We start from the raw sequence: 16,893 nt of genomic DNA, 5'->3' as shown, positions 1-16,893 counted from the left end.
GTATATTTGTTTCTCAGAGGTGACTATCCTACCAATGCTTGAGTATATCAATGAATACTAACTAAGTGTATCAAAGATTTGCTTTGTCATGTTAACTGTGGCATATGTTCAAACTACTGACCCATGAAAGATTTACGTAAGAAGCCCTTATGAAGAAAGCTCTTGAAAAACAAACAGGCATAACACATCATGGTAGAGACACTCACACGTAAGACTGTAAAAACTCCTCCCACACATTGGGTAAGGCTTGGGGAAATGTCAGCCACTGACAAAAAAACTGGCTCTGAGCCCGCCCACATGACATGGATGTACCTTTATAACTGCGAGCGAATTTGACCGTTTGGATCAGGCTCGACAAGACTCCCCTCAAAACATCTACTCGACAGAGCTTCTTCATCTGGTATCAGCTGTGTAACAGATGCCTCGCAACAAAATTGTTCAAATTCATCTAAATTGTTTAGCCAACTATACCAATAGGGTCTGTAAAAAGAAAAATAGATACTATCCATAAATTGAAGATGTTTTAAAAAAACTAGCTAAAGATATAAGGATAGTGTTTATATGCTGCATTTATTCAAGAGAGTCTGCGACATTACTCTTAATCACCTGCTTTTGAATATTTATAGTGTGCCAAATTGGCGAGATGTTAACTACCTCGCCTGGTATACACGAGGTCGTGGGTTCGATTCCGATCGCGATGTCTGTATATTTGGAGTTTGCATGTTTTCCCTATTGGCGCGTGGATTTTTCTCAGGCCCTCCAGTTTTTCACTCCATACTTAGAAGCATGCGTTTAGAGTATTTGGCTGCTATACATTTTCACGTCATGATAAGCCACTTCGTTGAGCTATCATATGTGGCAAGGTTGCTTGTGAAAAAGAGCTATAGAGCTCAGTGGGCTTCACCTGGTTAAATAAAAAATAATTAAATTTAGTTTTAGTTAATATGTGCATCGAGAAGTTTGTACCAGTAACCACGGATGGAAAGATAAGAGTCTTCGGGTTTGCCATTACTTAACTGTCAAAGTGTAAAACGGCAGTTTTAAAATGTGACGGTAATAAACATTTTTTCTGTTCAAAATCTACCGAAAGATTGATAAAAATACAGATTCTAAATATATTTTAAGGGACATAAAGTAAATTCATACGTAAATTATTGAAACACAATAACGACCAATACAATGGAGACCAAGTAGGATTGAGCCTGGGTAGTATTTGGATGGGTGACAATATGCGTACAACAAATATTAGACACTCATGTGGAGCCACATTGTGGGCAAGCAGAGGGCAGTGGAGCAAAATCAATTGTTGTACTATATTGTGCTCCCACGTCTATGATCCCTGGCTTCACCAACCTACACTGACCAGTGTGGTGAAGTATGGTCAAGCCACCTCCATGGCCTGCACGGCGTGGACCTCATCCAGCAGTAGATTGACAAAGGGCTCCACATGTCATTGTACAGTAATTTATTTCAATTTAAATGCATATTTGTCAAAACAGTGCACATGGTAACTTTCGTGAACTTTAGTGAGAAACTTTAAGTGGAAGACAGTATGACAGAATTTGGCTTTATTTACGTGTTGGTTGCATATTTTAATATTATACAGCCGTGCTAATTTGTCAGCATCACCTGTCTCACGGTTAACAGATGTAGGAGTTCTACCACTGGTAAATGTTCGAATGTTTTAACATTTTTGTGCTTTACTTTTTTTAAGGTGAGATAGCTTCAACAAAATCGAGTCATGAATATTGCAATGAGCACGCTGTTCCTGATGCTGTTTATCGTTCATGCACAAGGTGAGTTTCTCAGCTGGACGTGAATTCTGACAAAATGTGTTTTGTACTTGTTGCTTATGTATGTTGAACTTGTTTGTTGAACTTCTTCCGCACCGTACGTAGCCAACCTTGCTATTCGGAGGTGTAGAATATATATAGCACACGACCAACATAAATAACTTGGCTATTGCAGGAACATTTCAAGTCGAGCTTCTGAGTCGCAACTGGAAATTGTCTTGCCTTTTCATAAACATGTGCGAGTTATAAATAGTTGTATTATTTATATAGTATTGTTTTCCTACATTTATTCTTGAGTCACGATTTCAGTTGTAAACGTCAATTTGCGTGATCATTTGCCATAATCTATCCACTGCTAGATGAAAGCATCTCCAAGCTGTTGCCATCTCTTATAGCCTCATGATGTAACAATCCATGTAGATCCTGTACACGAGTTTATTGGATCCATCTCTGTCTTCATTGGCAATCCCCTTGAGTGTTGTCCCTCATTAGGCTGCCATTCCATCTTTAGTCCCATTCCTTCGAGTAATGTCTCCTGTCCTAGCCCATTTACTTCCTAAAAAGTGAATGTTCTCTTATCTGTGTGTTGTTGTTCCTTTTGCTTTCTCTAAGTGTAGCTGCAAGCATGCATCTCCCCATGCTACTTTGTACTATTCAGCCCTTGTTCTATTTTGTTTGTCAATGTCCTTGTTACACATCCATTTGTCATAGCAGATAATGTACACTGATTAAAAACGTGCTTCTTCAGCACAATGGTATGTTTTCCAAAAGCACTTCAACCTGTTCTCGTCCATTAGAGATGAGGCTGCTTACAAAAAAATCAACTGATTGTTAATTAAATGTTGAAAGAAGACTTCTCCCAACCAATATTAGTCAGAGGGTTTGTTTGACCATAATTCACCATGTTGGTCAGCACAGGATGGTAATGGTTGTGTGGGGGGTAGGGGGTGCAGAACTGGCTTATCTAGCTCCACCCTGCGTGTAATAATACATCAGTATAATGTGTGTGTCTGTGTTTTTATATTTTACAGCACAAGATTCAGACACGCCTCCGAAAAAAGAAAGAATATTTGGTATGAGTAATAATCGCACAATATTCTTAGGTTTTTTCGGTAAAGTCACGTAGGTAAAATATTAAAATTATTAAAAGTAAAATAAAATCAAAATAAAAAATCACGACGTTTCGGAGGCAACACAAGCTTCCGTCTTCAGGTGGAACCGTCACAGCCACGACAGCTGTATCAAGTAAATGAGAGATTACAAGAGCTACCACTCCGTATATATAATGGTTGAAGAGGGGAAGGGCCAAGTACGGCACACTTTTTATTAATATGGTAAGGTGAGGCTTAAGACTAAGAATAGACTGCATAACAAAGACTGAGCCTTTGTTATGGAGAGGTGCGGTTTGTGACTACGCATAGCCTACGTAACAAAAGTGTGAAAAAAAATAAAAAACTAAACCTGGTAAAACAAAACTGGCTGTCTATCAATAACCTGTAATACTTGTCTGTCAAATAAGATGGTCCAAATAAGTGTAGTTAAATCTTTTTTGCATGGTTAATCACATCTTTCCAATGATTACTCAGTTTGTAACCATCATCACGGTTGAAATTATGTCTGTGTTTGTATATTTGTATGGCTTCGTGTACAAACCTTTGATGGTAGCCAGGAGGTTTGCAGAGCACCTTGGTCTCGGAAAAGACAATTTCATGACAGCCCACAGAGTTGTAGCAATGATCGACAATGGCCGAAGAATCAGTTCTGTCGTGTTTCAGATCTGACTTGTGCTCGCAGACACGATCAGAAACATGACGTTTCGTTTCTCCAATGTAGCAATCACCACAACTGCAACTCGGTTTGTAGACTCCAGGATACTGTAAGTCAGGAACGACATCCTTCACAGATGGAATCAGATCACGGATTTTATGCACTGTACTGAATCGGACTTGGACCTTATGTTTGTTTAGAATTTTGGAGATCTTTTTGGTCACGCCTGCTATCTGGTAACGTGATAGTTTTGGTCGGAGTTTCATGTGGCTGTTTCTGTATGGTGGGAGAAACAGCTTGGCGGATGGTGCGGTCAGAGTATCCGTTCATCCTGAGGGCCCGATGTGGGAGAAACAGCTTGGCGGATGGTGCAGTCAGATTATCCGTTCATCCTGAGGGCCCGATGTACATCGGGCCCTCAGGATGAACGGATACAGAAACAGCCACATGAAACTCCGACCAAAACTATCACGTTACCATACATAGCAGGCGTGACCAAAAAGATCTCCAAAATTCTAAACAAACATAAGATCCAAGTCCGATTCAGTACAGTGCATAACATCCGTGATCTGATTCCATCTGTGAAGGATGTCGTTCCTGACTTACAGTATCCTGGAGTCTACAAACTGAGTTGCAGTTGTGGTGATTGCTACATTGGAGAAATAAAACGTCATGTTTCTGATCGTGTCCGTGAGCACAAGTCAGATCTGAAACACGGCAGAACTGATTCTTCGGCCGTTGCCGATCATTGCTACAACTCTGTGGGCTCTCATGAAATTGTCTTTTCCGAGACCAAGGTGCTCTGCAAAACTCCTGGCTACCATCAAAGGTTTGTACACGAAGCCATACAAATATACAAACACAGACATAATTTCAACCGTGATGATGGTTACAAACTGAGTAATCATTAGAAAGATGTGATTAACCATGCAAAAAAGATTTAACTACACTTATTTGGACCATCTTATTTGACAGACAACTATTACAGGTTATTGATAGACAGCCAGTTTTGTTTTACCAGGTTTAGTTTTTTCTTTTTTCACACTTTTGTTATGTAGGCTAGGCGTAGTCACAAACCGCACCTCTCCATAATAAAGGCTCAGTCTTTTGTTATGCAGTCTATTCTTAGTCTTAATCCTCACCTTACCATATTAATAAAAAGTGTGCCGTACTTGGCCCTTCCCCTCTTCAACCATTATATATACGGAGTGGTAGCTCTTGTAATCTCTCATTTACTTGATACAGCTGTCGTGGCTGTGACGGTTCCACCTGAAGACGGAAGCTTGTGTTGCGTCCGAAACGTCGTGATTTTTTTTACTTTTATTAATTTTAATTAAAAAATTTTACCTACGTGACTTTACCGAAAAAACCTAAGAATATGAATCCTTGCAGTCACGAAAGCTTCAAATCTAGAAATAGTCGCACAACTTGTGTTTTATTCTTGCCCCATTGCAAAAGGTTTGCCGTGATACGACTATAACGATATACAATCCACAATAATCGCACGGTATATTTTGTAAATTACAGTAATGATTATAAACAATTGGTTTTTCGATGCACACACTTTTATTTGCACTCAAAAGTATAAAATACATTATTTTGACCCCAGAATTAATCAAATTTGATGTGCTGAATAAAAGTTGGTGTTTCTTTTAGATGTGTTTAATTTGCTTTATGCAAGCCACCCACTTTTATTCAGCATATCAAATTTGATTAATTTTGTGTAGAGGAGCTCACAAATCCTTGAAAGATCTAGGCAAAGTCCCATCGGTGAGCTCCTTCGGCAGGCAAGGCTGCATTGGCTGGGTCATGTAGCCCGCATGCCCAGCCACCGCATGCCTAGACAGCTTTTGTTCGGCCGGATCGAGGGGGCTAAACGGGCGCGGCATGGGCTAGAGAAGAGATGGAGTGATGTGGTACAGGAGGACGTGGAGCTGAGTGGACTTGCCGATGACTGGTACCAGCGGTGTCAAGATCGGCCTTTATGGAGGCTCGTGAAGGACGCTACTGGGCAGTTGGAGGCAGTCGCCCTCCAGCAACAACAGAGGGCGGAGGAGCGACGCTCACAACAACGAGCGGAGCGCCGGGTGGCTAAAGCACAGCAAGTTAGCACAGTAGGGGGCACAGGTGGTGCATCAGACAGTCATCTCGGTCATCTCAGTAAGTCGACCCGTGGCACCTGGGTCTGTCCCGTGACCTCCTGCCAGCGGGCGTTCGACACTTCACGTGGCCTCAAGGTGCACGTGGCCTCAAGGTGCACATGGCCTAGCACAGGGGTCTGCAACCTTTAAGACATAAAGAGCCACTTGGACCCGTTTCCGAAGGAAAAAATAAACTGGGAGCCGCAAAACCATTGCAACTATTAAAACAAATATAACACTGCATATATTGTTTCTTACCTTATTGCTATATACAGGATCGTGCAGTCAGCTGTCAATCTGAATAAAAAAAGGACTTTTTCACTTAACAATGTAAAATATATTTTTGCAAATTAATAGCTAAATTACCTGGTTAATGGGATTTTTGCTCCTGAACCTCAGTGCACAGTGTCTGCACATCAGGGCTGTAAGACGTCACCTTCATTTTCACACAGGCTTGCAAGCTGTCATCTGTGAGGCGTGATCGATGTTTGTTTTTAATATAGTTTATGTTGGAGAAGACCTGCTCACATACATATGTGGAGCCGAAGATCGACAGGACTCCAAATGCATACTTTTTCATGTTTATATAAGTGTTGGGGATGGCATTCCATGTTTCGAATACAAGTTTGTCCTGTTTGGGAAGGTTTTCAATATCACTCCATTTATGATTCTGAGCCAGAATGGCCTTCTGACGGGCAACATCCTCAAGAGTAGCGGTCAAGCATTTGAACTTGGACACCCATATATCTTTGTCGGCTATATCGGCCAGTTCCATCTCAAGATCAGGTTGACTTACACCTGCAAATGCAGTCATATTCAATAGGGATGGATCGATCGCCAGGGGAGTGACAGGGAAGGATAATGTCGTTTTTTCCTCTCTGAACTCACAGAATCGTTTCCCAAACGAACTTTGCATTGTGGTGATTGCAGACTTGAAATATTCCAAATTTATCGTATCATGACTTTGTTTGAACTCTCTCAAAGAGGGAAAGTGAGACAGTGTACCTCTCTGTAAATCTTTGACAAACACTGTCAACTTGCGCTCAAATGCCAAAACCTCCTCCAGCATGTGCAGGGCTGTGCCTCCTTTCCCCTGAAGGGTTGTATTTAGCGTGTTTAGATGTGCTGTCATGTCTACCATAAAATGTAATTTTTCCAGCCACTCTGGCTGTTCCAGCTCAGCAAAGGTGAGCTCTTTGCTGCCCAGGAAGGTTTTTACTTCTTCCAAACATGTGACAAAGCAACGGCAACGTTATTGCCTGTCACCGGGCGGGCAGTGTGGAGCGGAGCGGCGACCTGTCAGCAGCGGCAACGCCAGAGCAGGTGTCACAGTGCGCCTCCTCCCCTCGCTAGCATCCGCCCCGGAGCCGCGGTCAAGGTTCAAAAGAGCCGCATGCGGCTCCGGAGCCGCAGGTTGCCGACCCCTGGCCTAGCACAAGCGTCGTGGTGACATCACCGCCACTTAGTGGTGAATGGCGGTTGTTGTTGTGTGTGTGTGTGCAAGTCGATGTGTGTGTGTGGGTCAATGTCTGTAAGTGTGTGTAAGTCGATGTGTGTGTCTTTTTCGCCCGGGCAACGCCGGGTACTTCCCGATAGTAGGTAAATAAATGTTATTTGAGTGGACGTCAGCCCAGAGAGCCGCTTTGCAGCCTCTTCCTCCAGCACGTGCAGGGCAATCAATCTGCCTGGCACTCCCTGACGCACTTCAGAGCCGATGACGACGGTGCGCCATGGACTTCTGGCTCCCTGCATTCACACAGTGGGCTTGCACGTAGGCCCCATCGATGTTCGGAAGCAGCACGCACTCCCTGATCACACCAGTAGTGGTTTAACTGTATGTTACAGTTCGTAAAGTGATTTACATTTTGTTTTTCAGGTACTATTGTAGACTTGATCATGCAATGTGTGGGATTGTTTTCTAATAAGGGTAAGTGACATCTTGATTTTACCAATCGCATTCCTAATTTAAGGTGCACACAAATATATTGGTGTATATATCAAATTAATATGAATCTATATCGCTGCTTGAATGTAATGACACACTGTTAGTGACAAATGTGTTTTTGTGAGTTAATTATTTGACATGACATTTAGGAAACAAGTTTAAACACTAGAAAATAAATGCCTACTGTTTATTAGAAAATCATCACCAAAGTAATTAAGTTGTAAATTAGGATTGTTTTTATTTTTTTCCAAAATGAAGTTCAGTATTGCGATCTGTTACATTAACATCATGACAAGTAAATATAGAGCATTCAACATAAATTACTAATCATGCAGTAACATATTAACTTGGTGAGGAATGGAATTTTAACAACTAGAATAATGTAACAGACAGTGAAGGTCAGAATCACTGTAGAAAGAAGTGAACCAAATCACAAACGAGTGATGAACCATGCCAGTGGTAGCATAGAGAGAAAACAGGAAAATCGCAAAAGGGTAAAGTGCACTTTGAGGCTCTATGTTGTCAAGAAGGAAGCCAGTCAGACTTGACATAGAAGAAGAGGAAAAGGTGGGACTAAGAAGCCAAGGTTCTTGTTATTCTATAAAGTTAAAGTCATCGCAGTAATCAAAGGCATGAAGCCAGCGACGGCAGCAGGGTTTGACGGAATGCCTTCAGAAATTATAAAGCGTTTATGTGAAGAACCAATGTGTGATTTGCCTAGATTGTGAACTATTGGTATGAGAGAAAAAAGTACCAACATATTTGAATGAATTAAATTTCCCAATTCTAAAGAAACCAAATGCAACTAACGTCTCAGAGTTAAAAGTAATTAATATCATACCAGATCGCAATGGTTCTGCTAAACATTATTTAATCAAGGATCAAAATCAAAGCAGAGGCATACATTGCAAAGGGCCAATTTATTATCGTATTGGGAACAAGCGAAACAATTCGAGTAATGAGAATGATCGAATAAAGGTGCTTCGAGTTTATCCGAGAAGTTTATGTTTGTTTACTTCAATCAGAATATATTGTTCAATGTACTCAATAAAATCAGAGTAGACTGGAAAGATAGACGGCTAAATGTGGGCTTGTACATGGGTCAAACATCAACAGTGCAAGTAGTAGTATCGTACGATGCGTCTTAAATATATGAAGTTTGAAATATTGTTTCGGTATTTATTATGATTTAGATATATTTTTTATTGACAATTAGTTATTTTAGTTTTAAAATTTTATAAAATTGATGCGATGCACCTTGTGATATGGAGGTCACTTAATGTCTCTTTTAAAAAATATCCTTTAGCAAAAGGGTTTACCTGTCAAGTGGGAATGGACGATGAGTTGAGTACAGTACGTTGTCTCCCTGAACAAGAATCCTGTGTCACTGCAAACGTAACTGTTGGTAAGGTGAACCTCACTGTTGTGCTGCCTTCATACGAAAAAATATTTTTTGTCTTCTCTATATATTGAAAAGTATATCACTTGTTCTGATTTTCTTAATATATTTTATTCTTTCATGTGTCTGTGATTTTAAACAGGGGGTTACACATTCATTTACAAGAGCTGTGCTTCGGACCTGGATTGTGTCTTTAAAGAACGCATTCGAAAAATGGTCCTCAACGATGTGGTAGATACGTATGAGGATACTCGTGGGTGCTTCCTAAATAGCTATGAATGCAACAGCGCCCCACATGGTGGTCCACCTTGTTCCTTGGCTCTGCTTATCCTCCCCATTATATCCCTCCTTGTATTTTCCAGCTAACTTTCTCGCAGGGCTAGGTACGCACAATAACCCTACCGTTGCTGTTAAGTGTGGGACTAATCTATTCAAAGAGCAGTTGCTCTCAACCTTTTCACAAGGGGTACTCATTTTATGTTTGTAATTAACAACCATGAATTAATGTGTATGCTAATGCTACGTTATTGCAATCACAATGAGTACTTTACTCGGTGTTTATAATAATACAAATTTATAATTTGCTTTTAATTGTAAAGAAAACCCCATAAACGTATGCCCATGATAAGCACTGAACAATAGTGCCACACGTTCCTTTCTACCTCTACCAAAGCGTCTCTCTACTCAGGAATGCTTTTGTTTTTACTTAATAGGAAGCAAATTTAAAAGCTCATAGTAAGAATGGATTGGTGCAGAATGGTGATGCAATAGCTGGCACACTGTATGATGAACCTAGAGACTTGGATCTGATTCCCGGCCATGGCTAACACCAGTGGCAAGTGAACCGGTCCTGGGCCCGCCTTCACCATTCCACACTGCCCACACGTGGTGAAGCATGAAACAACCGTGCACGACTGCAAAGGCATGGGGAGGTCTTTAGTGAGCAGTGGTGTTTATAAAGGAACGTTCATCAATTTAATAATGAAAAAACAAGTAAACGATCTATACTTTCATAAATTTGTAATGTACTTGAACAAATGTAGTTTATGCTGGAGTATATTAAAACTAAATTAGCTTTCACTTCCCGAGTGGAAGGATAAAGCCCTCTCCAGTTCGCCCGCTCTGCTCTTCCACGCCCGTGGTTGTTGCCACTCGCATTGTGCAGCTTCCTTGAACCAGCGATAAGCCCATTCATGAACTATGAGACAGCGTTATGGGTTATTATTGTTTTTCTATATTAAAGTGTGTAACAAGGTGTGGTTTTTTATGTTATCGCAGATTTGGAAAACTATGTTAAGAATTTTACGTAATTTAATCGTTTGGGAGAATAATGGTGGTTATGGACATGTGTTTCTTTTTTAAATGACGCGTGATATTGCTGGAAAATATATAATAAATGTTGCCTTTCAATATTGTGTGTAAACAGTGTTCATGTAGCTTGTAAGTCACCTTCAACCTATTTTTTAAAGCACCTACATTTCTCCCGCAAATATCGAAACACTTAAGAAACATTGGAACCAGCCGCGGTTCGTTCACTAGAGGTGTTGGGGCGCCGCCCCACCAAGCAGCTGAAGAGGAGAAGTTACATTTATAAAAAAAAAACTTTTCTGTAAATAGTATTTTTATGTTATAAAATAAATAACGATTATTTTAAATTAGCTTTCACTTCCCGAGCCGAATGAAAATCAAATGTTAAGTTCATATTAGAAACCGCTGCAACGCCACAGTCTGAGTTGTGCCCTCGGGGAGGTCTCGGCGCGGCTCTGAAGGCGTCCGAGTGAGAGATTTCCCTTCGTTCGTTGCGACGAGCTTCGCATTTTAGCCACGCCGTTTGAGACCCATTCAGGGCGGTGAAAAAAGGGTGCCCGTGGCTGCACTGAGACGATGTCACGACGCGAGGTTGCACCGTGCAAATATAGCAGCTCACACGGCCTGTGCGCTCAAGGAGGAAACAGCAGCCATGGCGATGGCTGCAGGCGCAGCAAACGAAGAATTGGCAACGGACACTGGAGTCACTCCTAAATATTCCATTTGGTCATGGGAACAGCATTCGAGTGCTTTACTGTTTGATGTCGTATCGTTTATAAATGCCTACCGTTGGTAAATAAGACAGTTATATCACTTTCACATCGTCAATAAAATGACGATGTTTTTGTTAATTAGAACACCATATTCTTTGAGTCTTTCGGTAAAGTCACGTAGATAGGTTCGTAGTTTTTTGTAATTTTTGTTATTTTCTTTGAACCTATCTATGTGACGTTACCGAAAAACCCAAAGAATATGAATTCCTGCAGTCACGAAAGCTTTAAGTCAAGATTTAGAACACCATATTTTCAGGTCACTCACAACAGCCCCACCTCGTGGAAATGTCACAAGCCGCCACTGATTGTAACACTCCTCGGCAGGTTTCTTTATTTTAAGGCCCCGCGGGACAACTGGCGGCCCCTGGTGGCCTTTAGTTGCGGGTGTGGGGGCTGATGCTCCCCCTTCTCCTCTCCCCCTTCCTCCTCTTCTCCTTCCCGCCCGGGTGCCGCCGATCGAGTGATCGGCCTCCCCGCATCTGCGTCCTCTCTGAGGGGCATGACTCGTGGCTGGCTCTCCACCACCTCGCGTTATCCTGCCTCCTTTCCCCGCGTAAACCACCACTCACGCTGCGGTGGTTGTGGGCACACGCACAACCGTACCTACTGCTCACCACGTGCACGCGCAGCCACCCGTACCTGCTGCGGTGGCTGCGTGCACGCGCGTGCCTCCTCAGGTTGCTTGCCCCGACTCGCGCTAGAAATAGCTGTATGAATATATCCGCGAAATCTGCTTCCCTCCGCCTTGGCGGCAAGAGCGTAGGTACACGCGCGAGCGCAAGTCCCGGGCATACAACCATCGAACCGATGGCAATATTCGCGCGTTGCACCGCTGAGCGTTAGCGTCGCTATGCGGACACACTGCGTAAAACGCGCTGAGTAAACCCACATGCGAGCGCAAGCATCGGGCACAACTACGATCGGATAGATGATAATATTCGCGCATTAATCCGCCGTGCAAAAAAGCACGGCGAGCGCAAGCATGCGGGTGCAGTTAATGAATTACTACCCACAGAACCGGCCCTAGACCTTTGGGGGCCCTAAGCAAAATTTGGTTGGAGGCCCCTTTGATGTATGATTCTTTTCACCCACTAGCTAGCAGTGACTCTAGGGGGCCTTCTGCTGGCCACGGGGCCCTTTGCAATTGCAAGGGTCGCTTAGTGGATGGGCCGGCTCTGACTACCCACACTGCCTCACACACACACACACACAGAAATCACACGGCGTCGTTGCCCTCTGCTAAAGTTTATTACTGGCTCACCCGAAGAAAAACCCTGCGTGACCCGGAGCAAAATACCCAGCGAGCAGCGTCCCACCTATCTCTATCCAAACCCTCGGGGAACCCTCGCGCTATTCCTGCCTGTGTTGAGTTGTAGCTGCACTCGCCAGCGTCTCTCGGACGCTCGAGCGGCTGGGAGTCCGACTGGGTAGCTGGCTGACTGGAGGAGAACTGACCAACGTTTCTCCTCTTCCCTCCTTTTATCTCTTCCCAATTCAAAAATCCCTGGCCAAGTTGTGTTGCCCTCCCAGGCAATCGGGTCCGACCTTCCCACCCGCGCAGGGCTGGGCAGTGAGCGATACCCTGCTGGCCAATCGGGCACCTACCTGGCGTGTGGCTCTCACTTGCTTCACAACCCGTTGTTCACGTGCCCGTCGTTTTCCTCCCACTTGCTTCCTAACCCATTGGTTACGTGTCCGTCCTCCCTCACGTACTCTTGGTTGAGGTTTTTAGCTTTAGCCAGCTCGCTAGTTGTTTTGCTCTCCCCACTGCCCTATTCTCCTGTGTTTGGCGTGTTCTCATTGCGGTTGCTCGGTGAGCTCGCCGTGGCCATACAATTTTAAGTTAATCCACGGGGCCGCAGTGCAATTCGTCCTGGGGGGGGGGGGTCGGCCAATCTCCTGGCACTGGGAAACCGTGGGACATCCCCACGAGAGGGCCCTCAGGTAAAAACTCAGGGTGCCAGGCGACCCCCCCCCCCCCCACGAGGCTTAAGCTGTGGAAGGGGCGGAGTGTATTTTTGGGTGTAGGGAGTTGGGAAGGATGTGCGAGTGATTTGTGACGATTGTGATGACGGCGTGAAGATGGGATTATACAGCAGGGAAAGATAGATAGGATGAGGGAAGCTAAGGGGCAAGGGCATTTGGCGGTTGTGGCAATGGGTGAGGGTGGTTTAAGCACGAGGTGGGTCGTTTGGAGCCCCAATCGCTCTTCGTGTGCACGTTAGCGCCGTGCGTGAGCACGTGTTACACAATGGCAGCGTCCGGACACTCGGGCATCACAATCCACCAATGTGCCAGTACCCCTCCATCATGATGCATTGCCAAATCACAAATAGTTTATAACACACTCAGCCTGTGTTTTAAAGCCAAAGTTGGGGCTGCAGATTAAAGTTGCGTGTCTGTGCGATACCTGATTTGTAATATATTATTGACACCGGGCACACATTTAGGGTGCGTCTTATATTCGAGAGCGTCGTAATCCTGAGAATACGGTATAGGCTGTGGCACCGCACCTAGTTGTTCTTCCGGTGCTTTGTTGAGATTATTGACCTGTTTTGGGAACCTGAATGAAGTCGAGCACAACAACCAGTCCAACACGCTGGGTTTAGTCACCATTGTTTAAATGTTTGTCTTGCCAGGTTCGAAAAGGTGACTTGGCTTTGTTCTGTTGACTTATCAGCAGATGTGCAGCATAGATCAAAGAGACCATTGATGGAATCTCTCAAGCTGATGGACGTGTCACCTGCATGGTGTCCAGGTTTTATAGCCATACACTAGTGTGTAAGTTGTCTGTTAGACAATTACTTTTGTATGGCCCGTATCAATCACTGTCTCGTCGTGGACAATGCTACAGAGGCTTGGGAGAGGTGACGTTGAATCTCCTCATCTACAGTGACATTTTGATGAAGGTCGCTGCCAAGATGAAGGAAAAGCTGACCGTTTCACAGGTAAATAGCTTTTTATTTATCGTGGAGGTGTAGGGGAGGAGCCATGGGCTGGTTTTACAAGTACCTGGGTCTTCAGAACATTCACATCCTGTCTATACTGGTCATAGGCATTAAAAAATCCAACAATGACGATAGGCCAGGCCTCGCAAGAGCTGGCAGAGCACAATCGTCACCTTACTGAGTTTCAGTGATAGGTATTGTTCTGACTTTTGATTTGGCCTGTAGACATCAAGGGTTGAAGGGCTTACCATCAGCATGGTACTCTCTATACAAATCATGTGCACATCAGGCCTGGGAAAGGAAAGCAGCAAGAAAGATGAAGAAATGTGTCGGTGGAAGAAAGCATTTCTCTTACTCTTAGTTCTGACAATAAATGATTCAGATTGTTATCCACATTCATCATGTATCTGCTGAAGAGAAAATCATATAGAGGTCCAAGACAAGAACCAGATGGAAACAACAGCGAGAATATGAGGAGGCCGTCAAGAGCCATGAGTAGTGAGGGGATCAGGACAGCGTTATGGGAAAATAACAAAATAAAACGTGGAAAAAAAACAGGTGACTAAATTAAACTATGGGGAGGTTGACAGAGTTAGTGAAAAGTTGTATTCGACAGCAGCAACATTAAGCACCTAGAAGCCTTCACGAAAGCACTTACACAATCTTGATTTGAAGCTTCCGTGACTGCAGGAATCCAAACTTTTTGGTTAGTTAGAAATAAAATAAAACAAATTATTTGACTTTACCGAAAGAACCAAAGATTAAACTTACACACTTGTAAAAGTCGAAAATCGTATTGTTACACAGTTTCATATTTTCCATAATAGAGTTTTTTTTGGTTATTGGTTGCGAAAGCCTCCATGTTAAATTGCATATTTGGTTAATTTACAAACTCCAAAGGGTAACCAAAAAATGGATGATCTGATAACATTTGTTTCTGAAATACACAATCATATGGTCAATGTGTTTAGCATTGTGAAAGGAATGTGCTGGTTGTTACAGGCAAGACCAATACAAAGTGGAAAAAAGCATACCGAAGTCATTCAAAAAATGGAGGTTTTGTGAATGAGAAGTAACAAAGTGAACACGTAGGCTCTCGTGACGAAGCTGGCTGTCTCCTGAAGAAGAGAGCTGAAATTACTGGCAAAACGTCGTACTCAGATTGGCAATGTTGTGGCTTGGCTCTCCATCACACCGGCGTGCTGTATTAGTAACGAATTGGCACGTTCTGTTTATGTGACAAAACGGTCTAATTGGCTTTGTCGGGTTGCGGCGGGTTTAATGACAATCTTAATTTTTGGAGCTTTTATATAGTCACGCGATCTAACCGAAAAAAATGTATAATGAAAAGTAACATGTTTATTGTTTGAAATATATAGTGACTTTTTAGTGTAAAACCCCACTAGGTTGCAACCATTCGCAGATTAAATAGTTGGTCACATTCGTTATTATTAGCTATTGTCTACCAAATGCTGATTGGAGCCCTCCTCACACTGTCACCATTCCACAGTCAAGTGCCACCTTCCATCTCACTTCTGCACATCACTCTGTCTCCACTCTAAATGTTATTTAGAATGTATTCAACAGTCCAATCAGTGAACACTCAATATTCACATTCACCAGAAATGGACAAAATTCCTGACCCATGTTTGGTGAATTTGCAAACTCCAAAGAGTAACCAGAGAATGGATGATCTGATAAGATTTGTGTCTGAAATACACAATCATATGGTGAACAACATGTTGACCATTTTTAGAGGAATGTGCTGGTTGTTACAGACAAGACCAGTACATAGTGGAATAAAGCATACCAAAGTCATTTTAAAAAGATAATTGCTGTGAATGGAAAGTAACACGTTTATTATTTGAAATAGAGCTGCTTTTTAGTTGTGGGAAATAACAAAAGAAAACGTGGGAAAAAACAAGAGACTAAATTAAACCAATGGGAGGTTGACAAAAGAGTTTGTGAAAAGTTGTGTTTGACATCACCAACATGCAGCAGTCGATGCAGCCACGTCGCCAAGTAAATACTATTCACAGCGAAATGATAAAGCACTTACTTGTAGTTTTCCCCTCATACAGTATTGTGCGATATGTTCTTCCATAATGCGCTTGGTATATTTGTTTCTCAGAGGTGACAATCTTACTAATACTTGAGTATATCAATGAATAATATGTATAAAAAGTGTATATAAAAAGTGTATAAAAAGATTTGCGTTAAATTTCGATTTAAAGCTTTTCGTGACTGCAGGAAATCATCTTCTTGGTTCTTTCGGTAAAGTCACGTAGAAGGGAAGTGATACAATAATAAAAATAAAACATAATAAAATAATTCTCACGACGTTTCGGCCACAACGCAAGCAGCCGTCCTCAGGTGAAAACCAGGTCTGTCGAGGCGACAGCGTCTGAATGAAACAGTTTATATATATGCTCCAAGCACGTGTGCTGTTTCATTCAGACGCTGTCGCCTCGACAGACCTGGTTTTCACCTGATGACGGCTGCTTGCGTTGTGGCCGAAACGTCGTGAGAATTATTTTATGTTTTATTTTTATCATTTTATTACTTCCCTTCTACGTGACTTTACCGAAAGAACCAAGAAGAAGATTTGCGTTGTCATGTTAACTGTGGCATATGTTCAAACTACTAACCCACAAAAGATTCACGTATGAAGCTTTTATAAAGAAAGCACTTGAAAAACAGTCATAACATGTCACGGTAGAGACACTCACACGTAAGACTGTAACACTCCTCCCACACATTGGGCAAGGCTTGGGGAAATGTCAGCCACTGACAAAAAAACTGGCCCTGAGCCTGCCCAC

The 16,893-nt window shown here is 42.8% G+C and overlaps 1 long non-coding RNA gene across 2 annotated transcripts; it reads left to right on the top strand.

The window, feature by feature from the left end:
* The first annotated feature begins 330 nt into the window (after window positions 1–330).
* Window positions 331–10,455, top strand: LOC144720619 (uncharacterized). 2 transcript variants are annotated; one of them, XR_013585785.1, is made up of 6 exons: window positions 331–400; window positions 1,715–1,796; window positions 2,825–2,866; window positions 7,578–7,628; window positions 8,953–9,051; window positions 9,188–10,455. It is a non-coding gene; the product is annotated as an uncharacterized LOC144720619 (long non-coding RNA). The 2 variants fall into 2 exon arrangements; XR_013585786.1 differs by lacking the exon at window positions 8,953–9,051.
* Window positions 10,456–16,893: the final 6,438 nt, after the last annotated feature.

The sequence above is a fragment of the Lampetra planeri genome, chromosome 9, assembly GCF_965212315.1.
Source record: "Lampetra planeri chromosome 9, kcLamPlan1.2.h2, whole genome shotgun sequence".
Lineage (NCBI taxonomy): Eukaryota > Metazoa > Chordata > Hyperoartia > Petromyzontiformes > Petromyzontidae > Lampetra > Lampetra planeri.
This window is presented reverse-complemented; position numbering and strand designations above follow the sequence as displayed.